Here is an 18,325-nt window from a genome sequence, read left to right as displayed (position 1 = left end):
CTTCATGAGAGTCGAACTCATCCAACATTGCACAAAATGCGGTCAGAAGACAGGCGGAATGATACATGATGAAAGATTTACAGGAGAACATTTCAAGGAAATAAGAAAGATTGACTGCACAATGTAGCCCTACATGTATGTAATATAATCACATCTTATCACAATCATGATGAAAATCAAACAATCATACTTACACAGCTTACTGGCTTATCCAGTACATGTAGTTCCTCTCATCCAAAACAGATCAATTGGCAGCAATTACATGTAGGGCCTATTTTATTTTCCACAATCAAATTGAAAAAAAAAATCTACATTTAGATCTAACTTAGATAAGTTTGGTGCATCAATGATTATCTTGTCAACTAAGCACGTATTATCATTGGCTTTTGTAATTACTTAGTTATCACACCATACATATCAACAGAGTAGAGGTCTACATGTGCATGTATGCTAAATTAGGCCTTTAAAGTTTCTTTGAAAAACTACAAAGAATTGATTTTAATTCCAAACCATTTCAAATTACTTGGCCTAGTCGAAGAAATTTTTGGTCTAGATACCCAACCTGTCCGGACATGCAACTAGTGGTATGATAGGGGCACTTGTCCAATACTACAAGGTTGTGATAACATCCATGTGGTCTTAAACCGCTTTTAAAAAATGCAGTGCTAAGCTAACACCACTTTTATCACAAGGTTGTGATAACCTTGTCCACAGTTAGTAATTAACCTGTGTGGTGAACAAGATTGTCAATTTTCTCTTGATCTAGACTGGATGAATACTTGATATTTTGGAACAGTCAATTTTGACCATACAGTGAATTCATCATCATAAAAAAATGCCTTGGCACAAAACTAAATTGAATTCTTGAAATTTATAATTTTTTTCTAATTAAAAAGAGAGTCTGTGGAGATGAAGATCTGCATCAGTCACAGAGGGCCTCACAAAAATATGCTCAAAATTAAAAGTTTTTGAGCGCTCTTGTGAATAAAAAAAAAAGATTTCTAAGTCTAGAATGAAAACAAATAACTTAATGGATCTGTCTTTTTGAGTGTGCATTGTACATGAATGTTGCGTAGACTCAAGACAGAAAGAGTGGTTGGAGAGTGCAAGAGGATGGGGTGCTTCCACTCTTCCCGCAATTCAAGAAACTTTTACTTTTTCCAGGAAAGGTTCCAGAAATGAAAAAAAATCCAGGAAATTCAGGGAAATCCAAAAATTACAAGGGGGGCCCCTTGAGAAGCAAAATTTAAAATTGTAATGTAGAAATGCAGAAGTGTGCCCCCCCCCCCCTTTGAACGTGAAGTCCCTTTTATTTTTGCATGTCAATTTCTTCCTCAGGAAAATGTGCCTCCCCTTTTTGAAAATCCTGGATCCGCCCATGATTAAAATTAAATGACAATTTACCGTAGCAACTTTAAAATATTCATGAAATATTTTACAAAGATTTAGATCTAACATTAGATCTTCCTCCGGATCCAGACATAGGCTCCATCGTCGGAGCTCAAAATTTTCTGCGCTCGTCATTTCGTAATTTTGTTCCAATTTTTCAAGAGGACAAGATGACAAAATTTAAGCTCACTGTATTAATTATTATTGCCAGATTTTCATTAAAAATCAAAATGGAAAATTCTAGGAATTGTCTATGAATTTCAGAAAATTTCGGATTCATTTTCAGGAAATTTGGGATTCATTTTCAGGAAATTTGTTTTGGATCTGTGGAACATCGATGAGGGGTTTGGTGTCCTGACACTGAAAAATGAAGCCTTGTATTTGTAAATTGTAGAAGTTTTGTTAGGCTTGCTGTTGTTTTATCTCACTTGTTTTTTTTTTAATTTTATCTCACTTCTCAGCAAAATAAAGCAAAAAATATAGCTTGAATAATGCTTATCACCATCATTATTTGTTCTTTATAATATTTTCTTACATTCTGTGCTAAAAAAAAAATCAAAGACATTGCTTGTATTTTTTGTAAACTTTTCAAAATTAAAGGAGATGTCGTGAGTCCGGACACCCAACCCATCAGGAAACACAACCACAGCGTATATCGGGCTACTGAGCCAGCCGCACTGCCGGCTACGGTTGCCAGTCCCATACCGTATCTTTACTGTCATGTTTACGCCTTGGAACTATTAAAAATTAGTAAAAAAGCATGTTAAAATTCAAAATTATTGCAAACCAATCATATCAAAATGAAGCACATAAAATTATCTTTAAAAACTATCATTTTGTTTTTCTTAATAACAATTGTTATTACCTGAAATTTGCTGTCGAAAAATCTTCCCCATTGACTTTGTACACAAACTTCGGTGAATTTGGAACTATTCAAAAGCTCCATGAGCAAATGGCGGCTACTTCCGGTGTCGCAACCTTGTTTATATAGGGCCTTGACAAGCGTCAGAGTTATCAATAGACCATAGAGATGTATACCATAGAGATGTATACTAGTAACGCGTAGTTAGTATACATCTCTATGATGTATACTAATTATTACGCGTTATTAGTATATATCTCTATGCAATAGACAGAGTGGCGAAACCGGAAGTGTGCTCTGATTGGTCCGATATTTCATGGAGCCCCAATTAGTTACCTCTGGCATATTTTCTGCGCTTGTGATCTTCTGCTTAGTGCATGCCTCCGGAAATTTCAATAAACTACACGTTTTCTCACATTCAATGATTAAATACCTCGACACTTTCAACTCATGGATATATTTTCTAGACGCCAATGTGAGTATTTTAACATATAAAGTTAACTTTTTGTAGATACGTCTGGTGTTATTTTGCGTAAATCGGCTTCCAAAATAATGTCGAAAAAAGTGTTTGGTAAGAGAGAAAAATTGCATTTTTTCAAGTTTTGTGTAATCATGTTTTGCAAAAATTACATCAACGTGTTGAAAATAATGTTTTACAATGACTGTCAAGGTTGAATGATATTTTAACAAGTTGTTTAATGTTATTTTAGGGGAAATCCATTTATTTTCTACCAAAAACAGTTCATAAAATTTAGCATATGGGACTACCCTTCATAAGACCCGAGCCAAAGATAAGGAGCTGCGCCGCCGGAGCTTTCGGCGGCGGAAACCTTAGCCCACTCTATAGGCCGTAGGCGGTTAATTGCAGGGATGGCGCCACCAACTCAACGGGTGAAGGCACTTTTCAACTTAGACTTAGTCTAAGACTAAGTTATATTAGACAGGAAGGTCAACTCGATACGCGCGTATTTTATTGTTTATGCCAACGAAATCAAATGCCGATCCAATACAACAACAAATTAGTAGCGATCAAAAAACGAATATGAAAGAATATGACTACAACAATATCAAAGATAACTTAAAAAATATGTTGAGGAATATACATACATATAAAAACATACTTTGATATTTAAAACTTTACAAATATAAGTTTCAGGAAACTAAAATAATTACCAAATCAGTGATTGTTGTTATCAGCGATTTCACCAGACGGCTGTATTAGGTGATTTGCGTCGAGACGATTTTGTGACCACTCGCAAAGCATTTCGGGATTGAATATAACCACCTTATTTTCTCTGAGCTCTTCGCTGAACCCATCATCAAAGTGCAGCTGCAGTGCAGCGCGCAGCCAATGCAATGCATCCGATGCATGGGTTGTTTTTTCGCCGTCCATGCTATGGTCTCGGACTCAGAGTTGAAATTTAGACCCGGATTTCGGGGATACAGCGCCTTTATTTCAGATTTATAGACTTAAAAGTCAAATGACATTTAAAATTTGAAATCTAACCTTGAACAATCATCGTTGATAAACATCAGCCCTGAAGCCATTACACTTCAAATCAGGCCAGGCAAATTAGACGTCATTGTCTAAGTTGCTAGATCTATGACGAGTCGCCTGAAGCCCCAGCGCATCATCAACGTCACTAGCTAGCTGCGCGACCGGCCCAGACTCGGCGCACCCAGGCAAGAAAAATTACCTCGATTATTAAGGTGGTTGTCTATGCATTTATTAGTGGTGCAGCGAAATTCAGCAGAAGAAAATAAGAGATATGAGGTATCCTCGTCACAGGCTTAATATTCCAAAATGAGGAAAAATGTCAAAATCATGATTATTTAAGCTAAATATTTTCTTTAAAAATGAAAGTAATATTTTTAATATTTATACCCAGAATAACCGATCTAATAATTGTTCATTAAAAAATATTTGAAATTAACAAATGAAAAAAAATCAACTCGACAAATTTCCCAAAACCCCACCTTATTTTTTAAAGTGGTCACAAAATTCGAGCGGAGTTGACCTTCCTTAGAGCAACACGCTTGTGTGTTGCTGCCCTCTACGTTCGTTGGTGCCTACGTACGTACGTACGTACCTCGACGATACCGTTTGCCTACAAGGCTACAATACATGTAATTTTTCATTTTTTACTGTCAACATTTGAGTGTATTCCGGGCTGCAGTGTACATGGTGTAGCCTAGTAGGTAATAAAGCTCTCAAGTTTTTGAAATTATATATGATTATCAGCATTTGGAGGAAAAGGTCTAGGCCTATCTAAAAATATGTGGCAAATTCTTAAACACTTATCAATATCAAACAAGCTGCCATTAATGGCAAGACATGTGCTAGGCTAGGGCTCGCTTAGGCTAGCGCATTAACTTTACCTCAAATCTGGACCTGTCTAAATCTAATGCCTAATACGGTACTAATACTAGTAATAGCCGACTAATGCCATAATTATGGTTAACTTCGAACCGGTAAATTCAGAACTTTACCTTTGATTTTATTTACCATGGTTTAATATGTCTAGTCCGTATATAGACCAAAAGCTTCGGTCTCTGTTATGTTGGTTGTTCAGCTGAACTCCGTTGGCTTCACTCACCAAATACAGAAAAAAAAAAAAAAAAAGTTAAAAAACTCCTCGAAACGGACGGCTGCCAGCTGTCTAGTCCGTATACAGAATTAGTCCTAGATCTTTAATTTAAAAAATATCTTAGTTCTAGTCTAGTCTCTACTAGATCTGGACTCTGATCTACACTGTATCAGCATGGAACAACTAGTGTACCAAAGGGGGGGGGGGGGCAGACTGCCCCTGACGATTTACAACTGATCCAGGGGACGTGCCCCCCCCCTTTGAGAAGCCAAATTAATAATTTGTAATGTCGAAATGCAACAAAAAAAGACTTATCCTATGTCCCCTCTTTTGAACGTGAACTGAAGATCTTTTTTTTTTTTTTGCTTGTCAATTTTTTTTTTTCAGCTAAGAAATCCTTAATTTGGGGGTGAAGACGGGGATCAAGATCACTGACGTTAGTTTGTGCCTGACGTTAGAATACGTTCCATGCACTGCAGTGGCGTAGCTAGGATTTTTTCCTGGGGGGGGGGGGCACTGGGGGGGTCCTTGCTTTTTCAGGGGGGGGGGCACCGGCCATTTTTTCCGGTGTGTGTGTATGTGTCACAAGGGCGGATCGGACTTTCGCCAATAGGGGACGGGGCCCGAAATTATCTTCACCTATGTTTTCCCCGATCAGTCACTTCTTAGTTTTATTCTTATAAAACAACATAAACATGAACTAGGCCTAATCTCATAAGCCTTATAAAAAGTGTGAGCGCGAAGCGCGAGCGATTTTTTAAAAAAATATTATGGGCAATGGTATGTGTGATCCTGAACAAGATTCATATGTAACTAGATGGTTACTGCAAACGCCAAGCACGTGCAGAAATTTGTATTCTAGCATTATCAAAAAGGGACCTGTTAAGGACTGCTTTCAGTTACCCACGAAGACGGTATATATTTCAATAATGCGAGCGCGAATTTTTGACATTCCGACCTAAAAAATGGTCATTCTAAACACTTTTTGTATTAATAAATGGGATAGGTATGTAACTAAACAATTGATGCGAGGAAGAAAATTGAGATTTTAGACCTAAAAGCAGGACACTATTCATTTTTGTAATCATAAATAGGATATAGTTAATTGGGTATCATTAATAATGCGATCGTGAAGCGTGAGCAGACAATTATTGATATTCTGATGTGAAACTGGATAATTTAAGTACATTTTAAATAAAGAACATGCAGGCTATCGCGCATGTTTTAGATTTAGACCTAGAATCTGGGCATTCTGAATACATTTGTTTAATGGAACATTATGGAATACACGTAGACATTATGGACTTGGCAAATCAAACAATGGTGACCACGCAGCGTGAGCTTAAAATGCTGATATGTAGACCATAAGACGGACATTTTACAGAGCACTTAAATTTGTAAATGAAAAAAAAATAATGAAAGCTCGAACGAAGTCCGAGCTAAATTATGTTTTGTATATTGACTTCAAAACTCGCTCCATATCAGCCTATTGAGCAAGATATGAATCTCATCGAACAGGCAATTCTGGCGCGAAGCGCAAGCAAAAATTTTATATAGTAACATGAAAGATTTTTTTTTTCAAGTCTTCCCATCACATTATTCCATTCACTCGCCTTCCTCCCCTTATTTTCCTCTTCTTTTTTTCTTCTGTATTTATTCTTCTTTTCCGTTTTCTTTTCTTCTTTCTCCCCCCTTTTTTTTTTGCTCTGCCAATTTTTTTCTGGGGGGGGGGGCACATGCCCCCAGGCTCCCCCCCCCCCCGTAGCTACGCCACTGATGAACTGGCGTACCTAGGATTTTCCAAAAGGGGGGCAAATTTTTGGAGGATATTTCGTCTGCGAAAAAAATGTGACAAGCCCCCCCCCCCCCCCCCAAAAAAAAAAAGATCTTCACGTTCAAAAGAGGGGACATACATGTACGTCTTTTTATTGCATTTTTACATTACAAATTATTAATTTGGCTTCCCAAAGGGGGGGGGGGGCACGTCCCCTGAATCAGTTGTGACTCGTCAGAGGGGCAGTCCCCCCCCCCCCTTTGGTACACTAGTGGTTCCATGCTGATACAGCATAGAGTCTAGATCTAGAGATTAGACTCGAACTAAGATAATTCTTTTTTTTTATAGATCTAGGACTAGTTTTGTATACGGACTAGACAAACCATGGCGAATAAGCTTTGTCTAAACCTAATTAAACGTAAAGTTCGGAATTAACCAGTTTGAAAAACCTCCAAGGCCAAGGCTTCAATACCAAAGGCCAAGGCATGGAAACCCAAGGCCAAGGCCTGAAAACCTCAAGGCCAAGACATTTCAAACTTACGATATACCAAGGCTCCACATTAACTTTTTTTGGTGGTGGCCCGTTCGGGCCACCAAAACCTTCAAATAATTTTTTTTGGTGGCCCGATATTAAAGTTTGATGGCCCGAAAAATATAAAGAAAAACATTAAAAATGAATAAATGGGTATAAATGGTTTAACCACTGTCAAAAAAAATGAAAGAAAATAATAAAACGGCAAAAAAAGTGTGAGAAAATTCCTTCCCTAAATTTGCCAAAATGTTGGAAAAATTCACATTTCATATTAATGAAATGCCTTCCCAAATTATTTACTTTCTCAAGAGTTGTTTAAGAAGTCATTTATAAACAAGAAAGAAAGTAACTGTCTGTTTATTTTTGGCTAGAAAAGACCGGAAAAGACACAGCTTCGAAAGAAACCAAGTAACAACATACATACAAATGCACATGTGGGACTGTTATGTACTCACCTATGTGTTTTTATGTGTATTATTTTCATTTGGAAATCGGTCTTTTTGAGTCAAAAGAGAGGTCATGATTCCTCTTTTTAATGCTTGCAAATAATCAGGATACACCAGATATTAGCAAAAGGGTCTGTAGAAGGGCATTTCATTGGTGTAAAATGTGACTTTGACTTGGATTTTCACAGTTCTGTGGAAGATTTCTTAGCAGCAACATTTCGTATTGCAGCTCTCTGAGTCTGAATAGGCTGCTAACACACAGCTGCTTCAAGCATGCAAAGATCACGCCAGCCGGCCGGCGCGGCCGGCTGGATAAAAGCTACTTAATGCAATAGCGGTAGGCCAACTTTGTGTGTGTGTTTGTGTGTAGATCAACAAAAAGGGCGCATGACGAACTGGCTTGCAATTTGAACTGTAGAAAGTTGATAAATGCGTGCAAAATGGGGAGAAAAATTGCGCTATTCTGAAAATTATTGGTTGCCCGATTCGGGCCACCAAAACTTAATATTTTTTCAATAATGGTTGCCCGAGGTGAATTTCTGGTGGCCCCGGGCCACCGGGCCACCGCTAATGTCGAGCCTTGGATATACAGAACAATGAACTAACAATACTTAGGCGGCAGACATCACACATGGTAAAATGTATGTGAGCGAGGGGACTGAGCGAGAAAAAAAAATGATATAGTTACCTGTGTACACATAATCCATAATTTTTCTAGGCCATTTACATTGCAATAATTATTATTACCACGGTCATCTTATCCTGGCATTCTCAGCATATGTTTTTCTCCACTCCCTGGGACAGGGGCAGCAGAAAATTATTATTGGGGGGGGGGGGTCAACGCCAAAAAGGCACTCCTTTATCAAAATGAGTTTTTTGTGCAAACAGATACATGTATTTTCAAAATGAGATAATGAACTGCGTGAAGTAATTGTGTGTTTTGTAGAAATTAAGTTGAGCAAAGGCTTTCTGAAGTGATTTTTAATTATAAGATAGATATTTTGATTTAGGTTTTTAATACTTCTCAGCGACAAAGCATAGCGGGCAAGCGGTTTTGAAAAAAATCAATTCTGAAGTTGTAAAACTTGATTTATGATCAATTTTGGGGCTAATCATTGTTAAAAGGGCATCCTTGCGCAATGTTGCCAGCGCGAACCACCAGCTCAAACTTCTTGACATGTCGTGTAATAAGACATGGAAATTAAATATTCTGAGCTGGTTTTGTAATCATAAAAAATATGTGTATTTAACTAAAAATAACTTTACGCTCGCTAAATTCTTTTTATATACTGACCAGTAAAGGAAACAGTTAATTACTGCATTTTAATTAGGATACATAACTCACCAATAAAAAATAATGCGAGCGTAAAGCGCGAGCTCAAAAATTTGTGATATTCCAACCTGAAAACTGGCCATTCTAAGCATGTTTTTGTAAACGGGAATAGAATGAGTACAATAATTGATACAAGTGCAGGAAGCGAGCCAAAATTTGTGATATTCCAACCATAAAGCAACATTCTATACATTTTTGTAACCATGAGCAGGATTAGTACTGTATATACTAAACAATAATTGATGCAAGCACGATTCAAAATCTGTGATTTTCGAACCTAAAATGTATTATGTTTTATTCTTAAAGAAGGTATATAAAAAGGGCATATTTCATTTGGAAAAAAAATCCTACAGGGAACTTTTTTTTTTTTTGGGGGGGGGGGGGCAAGAGATCACAAAGCGCAATCTAAAATTTTCAAATGCCTAAACTGAAAATGAGTCATTTTTAGGACTCTTGTCAGTTTTCATATTTTTTTCTGCTTACAACCACTTTTGAATTTCAATTCTCATTTCTTGTATCTTGTACACTTATTTTACCTAAAAAAAAAACAGAATAAAGAATACTAACAAAATAAAGTTATGTTCAAAAGGATATAAAATAAACAGGGCGCACCCCATACCCTTAGTTGGGAGAGGGTAAATCTTAATTATTTCTTTAAACAGTTAATCAATCATTAACTATTAATACTTATTGATAATATTAATAATTATTAATTAATCAATTATTATTTTTTTATTAATTATTATTTCTTGAAACCATATTGACACAAAAACAAATACGTTGTTTATTTCCTTGAAACTGTAGAGAAATGAAATTCACTGTTGAACGATATATGATTAAAAAGAAGTAAACATTTTTTCCCCTTTGTTTTGTCAATCTGACCCAAAACAAATATACAATTAAGAAAAGAGATAGAGAGAAGAAGAAGTTCCACCACCAAGAATAAACTTAGACAAGGGGGGGAAGGGAAAGGAAAAGATGGAGTAAATGTGATACTATTTTTTAAACAATCTATCGCAAAATTAGCTTTTCCTCTAGAATGAGGGGGAAAAATTTTGTTCACTCGCTCGCTTCAATCGCTTTCGTTCTTTAATTGACAGAAATTTTGCTCTATATGCCATGCTTAGCCCCTCAAAGTTTCTGGCTCATCATGCCATTGACATAACCCATTTGGATATAACAAAATTGAAGACTGTGTTCAAGTTTACCAAATCTTTTCAGAATATCATTAAGACTTATAACATTCTTGTTGCCCAAAGAAAATAATACAAGGAAAATCCTAATGGAATAGAAATCAACCTTGTTATCGTTCTTTAGAGTTAGCTATGTTTAAAGTATGAAAATTGTTATAAAAATTGCAGTCAGATGTCAAATTTATTCTTGTCATCATGATCATTATTATTTACTGTCATTATCATCATTAGTCATGATTACGACACATTACCAATACATAATGCTATTTTTCATAACTGATGTATTCTTTGTTTGAAAATTCTTGATAATGGTGACAATAACAATTGATGACACTGCTAGTACACTTACTTCTGCTGCTGCTAATGTTACTGGTGACTGGTAGTATTGACCATTAGTGTCATTAAATATAAAAAAACAATTGAAACATTTATAATTACTTATTTAAAACAAATGAAAGTACAAAATACAAAATGCCTTGAAAAGGCCTTGAAAATGCCTTGAAAATGCCTTGAAATTTCAAGGCTCAAAATCCTCAAGGCCAAGGCCCTCTCAAGGCCAAGGCTTGAATGTTCAAGGCCAAGGCTTTGAAAAGGTGGCCTTAAGGCGCCTTAAGGCCAAGGCCGAGCATCAAGGCACTACAACACTGATTAGTACTAGGCATTAGACAGGTCCAGATTTGAGGTAAAGTTAATGCGCTAGCCTAAGCGAGCCCTAGCCTATAGCACATGTCTTGCCATTAATGGCAGCTAGTTTGATAAGTGTTTAAGAATTGGATATATATATATATATATATATATATATATATAGATCTAAGCCTATAAGGCCTATGTAACTATGTAAGGGTACCGGTAATTTGACGATGCTAATTCATTCTGAGCAACGTGAATGCTTACGACCGGCGCACTGGTCGAGGCGAAGTCCACGCGCATGCGTACTCTTAATCCGAAGACGCAAGTCATGAATATTCATATGTTGGTCCAGAACTCGGTGGGAAAAATAATTTCGCGGGCCTGTTGCATGAAATGGTCTTAAGGTTAAGTAGAAGTTAGAACCGCTCTACGTAAGAACGAGATCGATATCGCTCAACTGTTTCACAAAGCCGATTTGGGCGATACGAAGAATGGTCCTTGTGGAAAGACACCTCAAGACATGTCCTATGTAGGCACGATCTTCTTTGCACACTGTCACTGCCCGCCACCATCATCATTGAGAGAATATGCGTTTAGGGCTCACCTCGGGCTCGGGGGCTCATAACCCAGGGGCTTACCGTGTATTTGACCATTATGGTCTAAATATTTCTCCAAATGAATTGTGAAAACAGAAATTATGCACTTACCACGATTATATATGGATGAAGGCCTAACGAGTGGCAGTTTCCTGAGTGACATCGAGGCACAGACTGGAACTTCAAAAAAACGAAAAGTTCTCTCCTTCTACCCCCGTCTCGATCGGCCATTTTTGTTATGAATCGTAACAAAATGGCCGATCAAGACTGGGGTAAATGTGGTTAATCCACGGGTGCGGTTTATAGTCCGTTACTTACGGTACATTAAAACTAGATCCGTTAAAGTCGGTATGTTAATCGGTAGACAAAAAAAAAGCTTCAGTCTCTGTATTTTGGTTGTTCCGCTGAATTGCGTTGGCTCACTATAGTAAAATGTCAGAAATTGTTATCCCCCATAAAACGACGGTTATTCATGTCTAGTTAATCGGATACTAGACCAAAAGCTTCAGTCTCTGTATTTTGGTTGTTCCGCTGAACTACGTTGGCTCCACGATAGTAAAATTTCAGAAATTGTTGAATAAATCCCCCAAAACGACGGTTATTCCTGTCTAATCGGGTACTTGCCCACCTCAATCAAAAGTTGAATGGCCTGAAATAAGACTAACAATAATTTCGGCTGGCCGTTGTGGCGTGCGCCTGTAATCCAAGCTATGTGGGGAAGTTACAAATTGATGCAGAGGTTCGAGCCCTGGTCATGTCTTTCGGATGGTGACGTTAAAGGTCGGTCCCAGACGTAAATAATCATATCTGATTGATACACGTCTGACAAAACTCAAATACACACACACACACACCCCGAAGGGGGGGGGGGGGGCACTTGACCAAAAAGTAGTAGGTGTGTGCCGCGGGCCGGGGGGGCCACTTCCATTCACGAGTGGATACCATGCGCGACCATGAGATCTCAAAAAGCACCCTAAACAAGTATTTTCCATATTCTGAAAATGCACCCCTTAACAAGTATTGGCGTGTGAAACCCTATCCTTAACAAGTATTGGAAACAAAACGATACTATTGGCAAGTATTCCCTGAATTGAACCCCTAAACAAGTACAGCGATATTTCAAACACGGACGTCGATTTACTTTACCTATATACACCATTGGGTGTAGTACAGCCCAACTCGCGCAAAACGTACTCTAAACACGTAGTGTTGACTCCTGGGGCAAAAAGTACATCCTTTATAAAACATTTTAGTATTGATTTTTTATACCCTCGCAAATTTGACCCTAAACACATAGCTTTCCTATCGAAATAGATATAGTCACGTATTGTATTACCGGACACTATTATGATTTCGGATGCGCATATTACTGCGTTCGAAAACAATTTCGTACCGTAAGACTTCCGCAATTCAATTTCACAGAGCAATACATAGAACAAGATTGCAAAAACAAGGCAAAAAAATCAAAATTATACCTTATTTATCTCTAAAATTACAGAAAATACTTGAAATATCATATAACATAGTTTTGCATTAACAATTGATATATTTTCTAACGGAAATATCTGATCTGCCGAATTTCAATCTCGTCCGCTCCTTCGATCGAATGATGAGGTGTGGTGCATTGTGGGTGATCGTCGACGGCTAGTTCTCAAGGTACCCGTGCGCGAGGTTTACCGTGAGTAGAGCCGTCGATCGGCAGCGCATCGATAGAACTTGATGAGCGTCACGATACGAACGCGAGCATATTATTATTGGAACATGCAGCTAACAAGAAAAAATAAAATAAGCTATCAAACACGAATTTATTACCAACATCTGCTCAGAGTCGATATAAAAAAAGCAAATAAAAACTTATAATTTACTCATGATATGATATAAGAAGAAAAAAATCACACAAATTTGTTCTTAATCATTATAATCAAGGATATCTTTACCCGTCCGGCGCACGTCCGGAATCATGATATAATTTGTCGCGCACGAAAATAATTGTTTTTCGTGGAGGGGTATGCGGCAAGTGCGATGCAAAGAAAATGGTTGGTAAATATATATTTTTTTTATCATATTCATAATTTTCATAATATTTGGAATAGCAAGTGTGAATTTTTCTTGATTGCATTTCCTCTAGTTGTCATTTTTAAAGGACAAGTCCACCCCAACCAAAAGTGGATTTGAATGAAAAGAGAAAAATCCAACAAGCACAACACTGAAAATTTCATCAAAATCGGATGGAAAATAAGAAAGTTATGACATTTTTAAGTTTCACTTAATTTCACAAAATAGTTATATTCACATCCTGGTCGGTATGCAAATGAGAGAACTGATGACATCACACACTCACTATTTCTTTTGTATTTGAAATATGAAACATTCTTATTTTCTCCCCATTGCCCAGTGAAACAATGATTAATTCCTCCATGAACATGTGGAATTAGCATTGTTTAATATTATATGATTCAGTCAAGTCAGTCCCTATATGGTCAAATCTGTAAAAAATGAAATATTGTATAATTCAAACAATAAAAAACAAAAGAAATAGTGAGTGATGGACATCATTGACTGACTCATTTGCATGTCACTGAGTTGTGCATATCACTGTTTTGTGAAAAATAAGCGAAACTTTAAAATGCCATAACTTTCTTATTTTACATCCGATTTTGATGAAATTTTCAGTGTTATGCAAATTTGATTTTTCTCTATTTATTCAAATCAACAATTTTCTGGGGTAGACTTGACCTTTAAAGCAGTGAAATAAAGGTGTCCGGCAATAGGATACACCGCCATACCCTTTATTTATTATTTTAGTGTTTTTGACACCCTTATTACGTTACGTACGTAACGTGCCCTTTCTTGAAAAAGACATCCTTTTTACGTGTTTTTTTGGTCGCGCATGGTATCCACTCGTCAATGTAAGTGGCGAGACAAAAAATGGGGGCCTTGGATCGGGCTTATTGTAAAAAGGAGGGTCCTCGGAACGGGCTTTGGAACTACAAATGTTTGTGAAAACGGGGGTCCTTGGATCGGGTCGCCTGCGTTTGAGTGCGTATGTATCCCTATGGAACGTGCATGCAGCTAGCCCAGTGGCACGGCTGCCGGGCGCGCTAGCGCAGAGGCAATGGTCGGACAGCGCTCTGCGGCCGCTTTTCACCAAAATTGCGATCGGAACGGCGTAACGGAAAATATGCGAAGCTTTGGAGCAGATGTCTTTCTTTTTATCTCGCTAAGAAGAAAATGCTATGCTTTGGAGAGGCTTTCTTTGTTCTTTTTCTCAATAAGACAAAAATGCTATGTCTTGGAACAGAAATTTGAGTGTAATAATGGGGGTCCCCTCCGCGGCACATGTACCCACTATGCATTACATACTGAGTGCCTCCCCCCCCCCCCCCCCCCCCCCCCGGGTGAGCCCTAAACGCTTATATTCTCTCAATGATGACGGTGGCAGGCGGTGTGCAAAGAAGTTTGTGCCTACATAGGACACGTCTTGAGGTGTCTTTCCACAAGGACTGGGCGTTGTGGCGTGCGCCTGTAATCCAAGCTGTGGGGAAGTTATGAATTGATGCAGAGGTTCGAGCCCTGGTCACGTCTTTCGGATGGTGGCGTTAAAGGTCGGTCCCAGACGTAAATAATCATATCTGATTGATACATGTCTGACAAAACTCAAATACACACACAGTTCATTGCCAGAAAAACCCAAACTGCATTGTGGATAATAATAATTAAAATGAAATACAAAAATGCAGTCTAGCCTCCCCAAAAGCCTTAATTATGAAAGAGTATGATCATGACATTGTTTGTATCATTTATATTTTGATATTCAAACATTTTGTCTATTTTTAATGAATTATTTTAATCAACAAAGTCGTGATCTTTACTTACGCCTGTCCGGCATGCTTTGCGCACGGTTGAATTACTCTCATGTGCCCTTTACGGCAAGCCACACTGACATATCACCTTTAAACATTTTTGGGGTGTCATTCGAGTGCACTCTGAGCTCTGATGCATTTTATATGGGATGGCGCCAAGTTATTTTTTATATGGGGGTATAATTTCAGGTCGTCTTGCACGGCAAGACGACCCAAAACGGATGTCATTTTAACTTCTCCGGGGTCTAGGCCCAAATAAGTTTTTTAAATATATGTTTCCTTTTATTCTCCCTCCTGTCTTTTCTTCACCCCTTTTCCAGTTTTTTTTTTCAATTAAACTTGAAATATCGAAATGGGCGGCAATCTCTCTCATTACCGGTAGTCTAACATGAAAACATTCTTTTAAAAAGAAATAATGAATGGTAAAAAACGTTTGTATTAACGTTCAGCAAAAAAAAAAAACACGATACAAAAGTAAGATGCTACTAAACATGCTAAATCATTTATTTTTTTTAATTTCATTTTCATAATGACAATTATTTTTTTTTTGCTGAGATTAATTTTAATCAACAAAAATTAATTGATGGATTTGTGCTAACTTGAGATGATGAATGAAACAAAAAAAATCTGCAGTAACAAAATAGTTAATTGAATTTAATATATAGATTAGGCCTAACAGCTTACGAATCCATCACAATCATTACAAATGACGATAAGTTTGTTGTACCAATAAAAGAAAAGACATGGAAAGTCCATACGAAGAGGCCCATTTTAAATCGTAGGGTAGGCCCTATCGGCCCCAATGTCATGTTAAAGCAATAATAGTCCAGGATAGAAGGGGTCGAACCTTGTTTTTTTTAACAATGTTTTTTGATGGTTTCTTGTCAATTCGAGGGTGCTGATTCCGAATCTGAATGATGCCACTTGTGTAACCTTGAGCATTTTCTGCAAATTGGCAAAATCCAATATGGCCGCCAAAATATTCAAATTACCCATGAAAATCATAAAATTGTCCACACATTGGCTATAGTACATGCAATTGTGCATGTCTGAAAAAGTGATTTTTGTCAAAATATTTATTTTCTTGATATCAAAATGGCCGCCATCATAGACCCCTGTACAATATGAATGGGGAAAATTAATTTTTACAAAATTGAGCACTGAAATGCAAGTAATTATGATCTATGAGTGAAGCAATGTCTGAAAACATGATTGCTAACGATATATATAATTTGTTATGTCAGTTATGTGATAAATCCTGTATTTTGATATTCAAAATGGCCTCCAAAAGCCCTAACACTATTATGTACAATGTGAATGGTGACACAAAAAATCACAAGAGTGAGCATTAAAATGCATTTTGTTAAGATAAACGAGTGGAATGCTGACTTAAAACATTATTGTTAACGAAATTTATTATTTAACATGCCATGTATGTGATAAACCCTGTATTTTGATATTTAATATGGCCGCCAAAGGCCCTAAAATTATGATCTACGATGTGAGAGAGGACAAAAACAATCACAAGGTGAGCACTAAAACATATTTTTTGTGGTAAATTAGTGGAATACTGTCTTCAAATATAATTTGCAACGAAATATATTATTCGGGTTTCATATTTGTGTTAAATATTGTATTTTGACTTTCAAAATGGCCGCCGAAAGACATTGACTGTATTATGTACAATCGATCTGGGAAACCAATTTTCACAGGAGTCAGCACCATAACATGCATATAATTGTGATTTAAGAGTAAAATATTGTCTGAAAACATAATTTCTAACAAGATATATCATTCATTCTGCCAGGTAGGTGATAAATAATGTATTTTGAAAGTCAAAATGGCCGCTACAGGCCCTAACGGTAGGCCTACATGTATTATGTACTTTGTGAATGGGAACATATAATTTTAACAGAATTTGGCTTTGCTTGACTAAATGGTGTTGCATGTATGAGTGAAATATCGTCTGAAAATATGATTTCTAACCAAATAGATCATTTCTTATGTTATTTAGGTGATAAATGCTATATTTAAATTTCAAAATGGCTGCAATATGTTTCTTTGTAGAAATTATCTTTCCCCATTCAAATTTTACATATTAAGATAAGGGACTATGGCGGCCATTTTTCATTTTTAAAAGGCTGCATTCATCACCTTTATGACACAAGCTATGATATATTTCGTTAGAAATCATTGGGTTTAGACAATACTTAACACTTACATAAAAATTAAGCCATTTTCATAGTAAAAATTTTGTCAAAATTATCTGTCCCCACTTACAATGTACATACTACTTTGGGCTATGGCAGCAATTTTGAATTTCAAAGTAAGGCCTTTATTACCTTCTCAACCATTATGTGATGTATTTAGTCAGAAATCATGTTCAAGACCAAATTTTACTTATACATCACATAGTTACGTGCGTTTTTGGTTCTCATTCTGGTGATGATTAGTTTCCCTATACGCATTACAGAATTTGTAGGGGCTTGTGCGGCGGTTTTGAAAGTCAAAATACAGTATTTATCACCTACATGGGAGAGGAAATGTTATATTTCATTTTAAAAATCACGTTTTCAAACAATATTTTCCCTATACAACAGAATAATATGGGTTTCATAGTCAGGCAAATCCTAATTCTTTCAAAAGTATTTGTCCCCATTTACATTTTATATAATACTGTAAGGGCCCATAGGGGCCATTTTGAATTTTACAATACAGCATTTATCTCATGCATGAAAAAGGAAATGATATGTTTCGCCAGAAAACATGTTTTTAGACAATATTTCCCTTGTAGATTACAATTACATTCATTTTATTGTTTTTACTCTTGTGAAAATTAGTTTCTTCATTCGCTTTGTTCATTATACAGATAGGGCCTATGGCAGCCATTTTGAATGTCAACATGCAGCATAATTACCGAAATTGCAAGGGAAATGATATGTTTCATTAGAAATCCTTGTTGTCAGACAGTGTTACACCAATATTTCGCAGTTATTGGCATTTTAAAGTCAAACAAATTCAAAGGTTGTGAAAATTATTTGTCCCCTTTTATATATTGTACACAGTATAAGGGGTCTATGACAGCCATTTTGAATATCATAATACAGCATTTATCACAT

At 36.8% G+C, this 18,325-nt stretch overlaps 1 protein-coding gene across 1 annotated transcript in view; it reads left to right on the top strand.

The window, feature by feature from the left end:
- Positions 1 to 2,386: 2,386 nt before the first annotated feature.
- Positions 2,387 to 18,325, top strand: part of LOC129260951 (phosphomevalonate kinase-like) — a 60,398-nt gene continuing 44,459 nt past the window's right edge. Inside the window, exon 1 of the mRNA XM_064114192.1 lies at positions 2,387 to 2,726. The gene's annotated coding sequence lies outside the window, so the exon portion shown is untranslated. The remainder of the gene's footprint in view (positions 2,727 to 18,325) is intronic.

The sequence above is a fragment of the Lytechinus pictus genome, unplaced genomic scaffold (assembly GCF_037042905.1).
Source record: "Lytechinus pictus isolate F3 Inbred unplaced genomic scaffold, Lp3.0 scaffold_19, whole genome shotgun sequence".
In the NCBI taxonomy this organism is placed as follows: Eukaryota; Metazoa; Echinodermata; class Echinoidea; order Temnopleuroida; family Toxopneustidae; genus Lytechinus; species Lytechinus pictus.
This window is presented reverse-complemented; position numbering and strand designations above follow the sequence as displayed.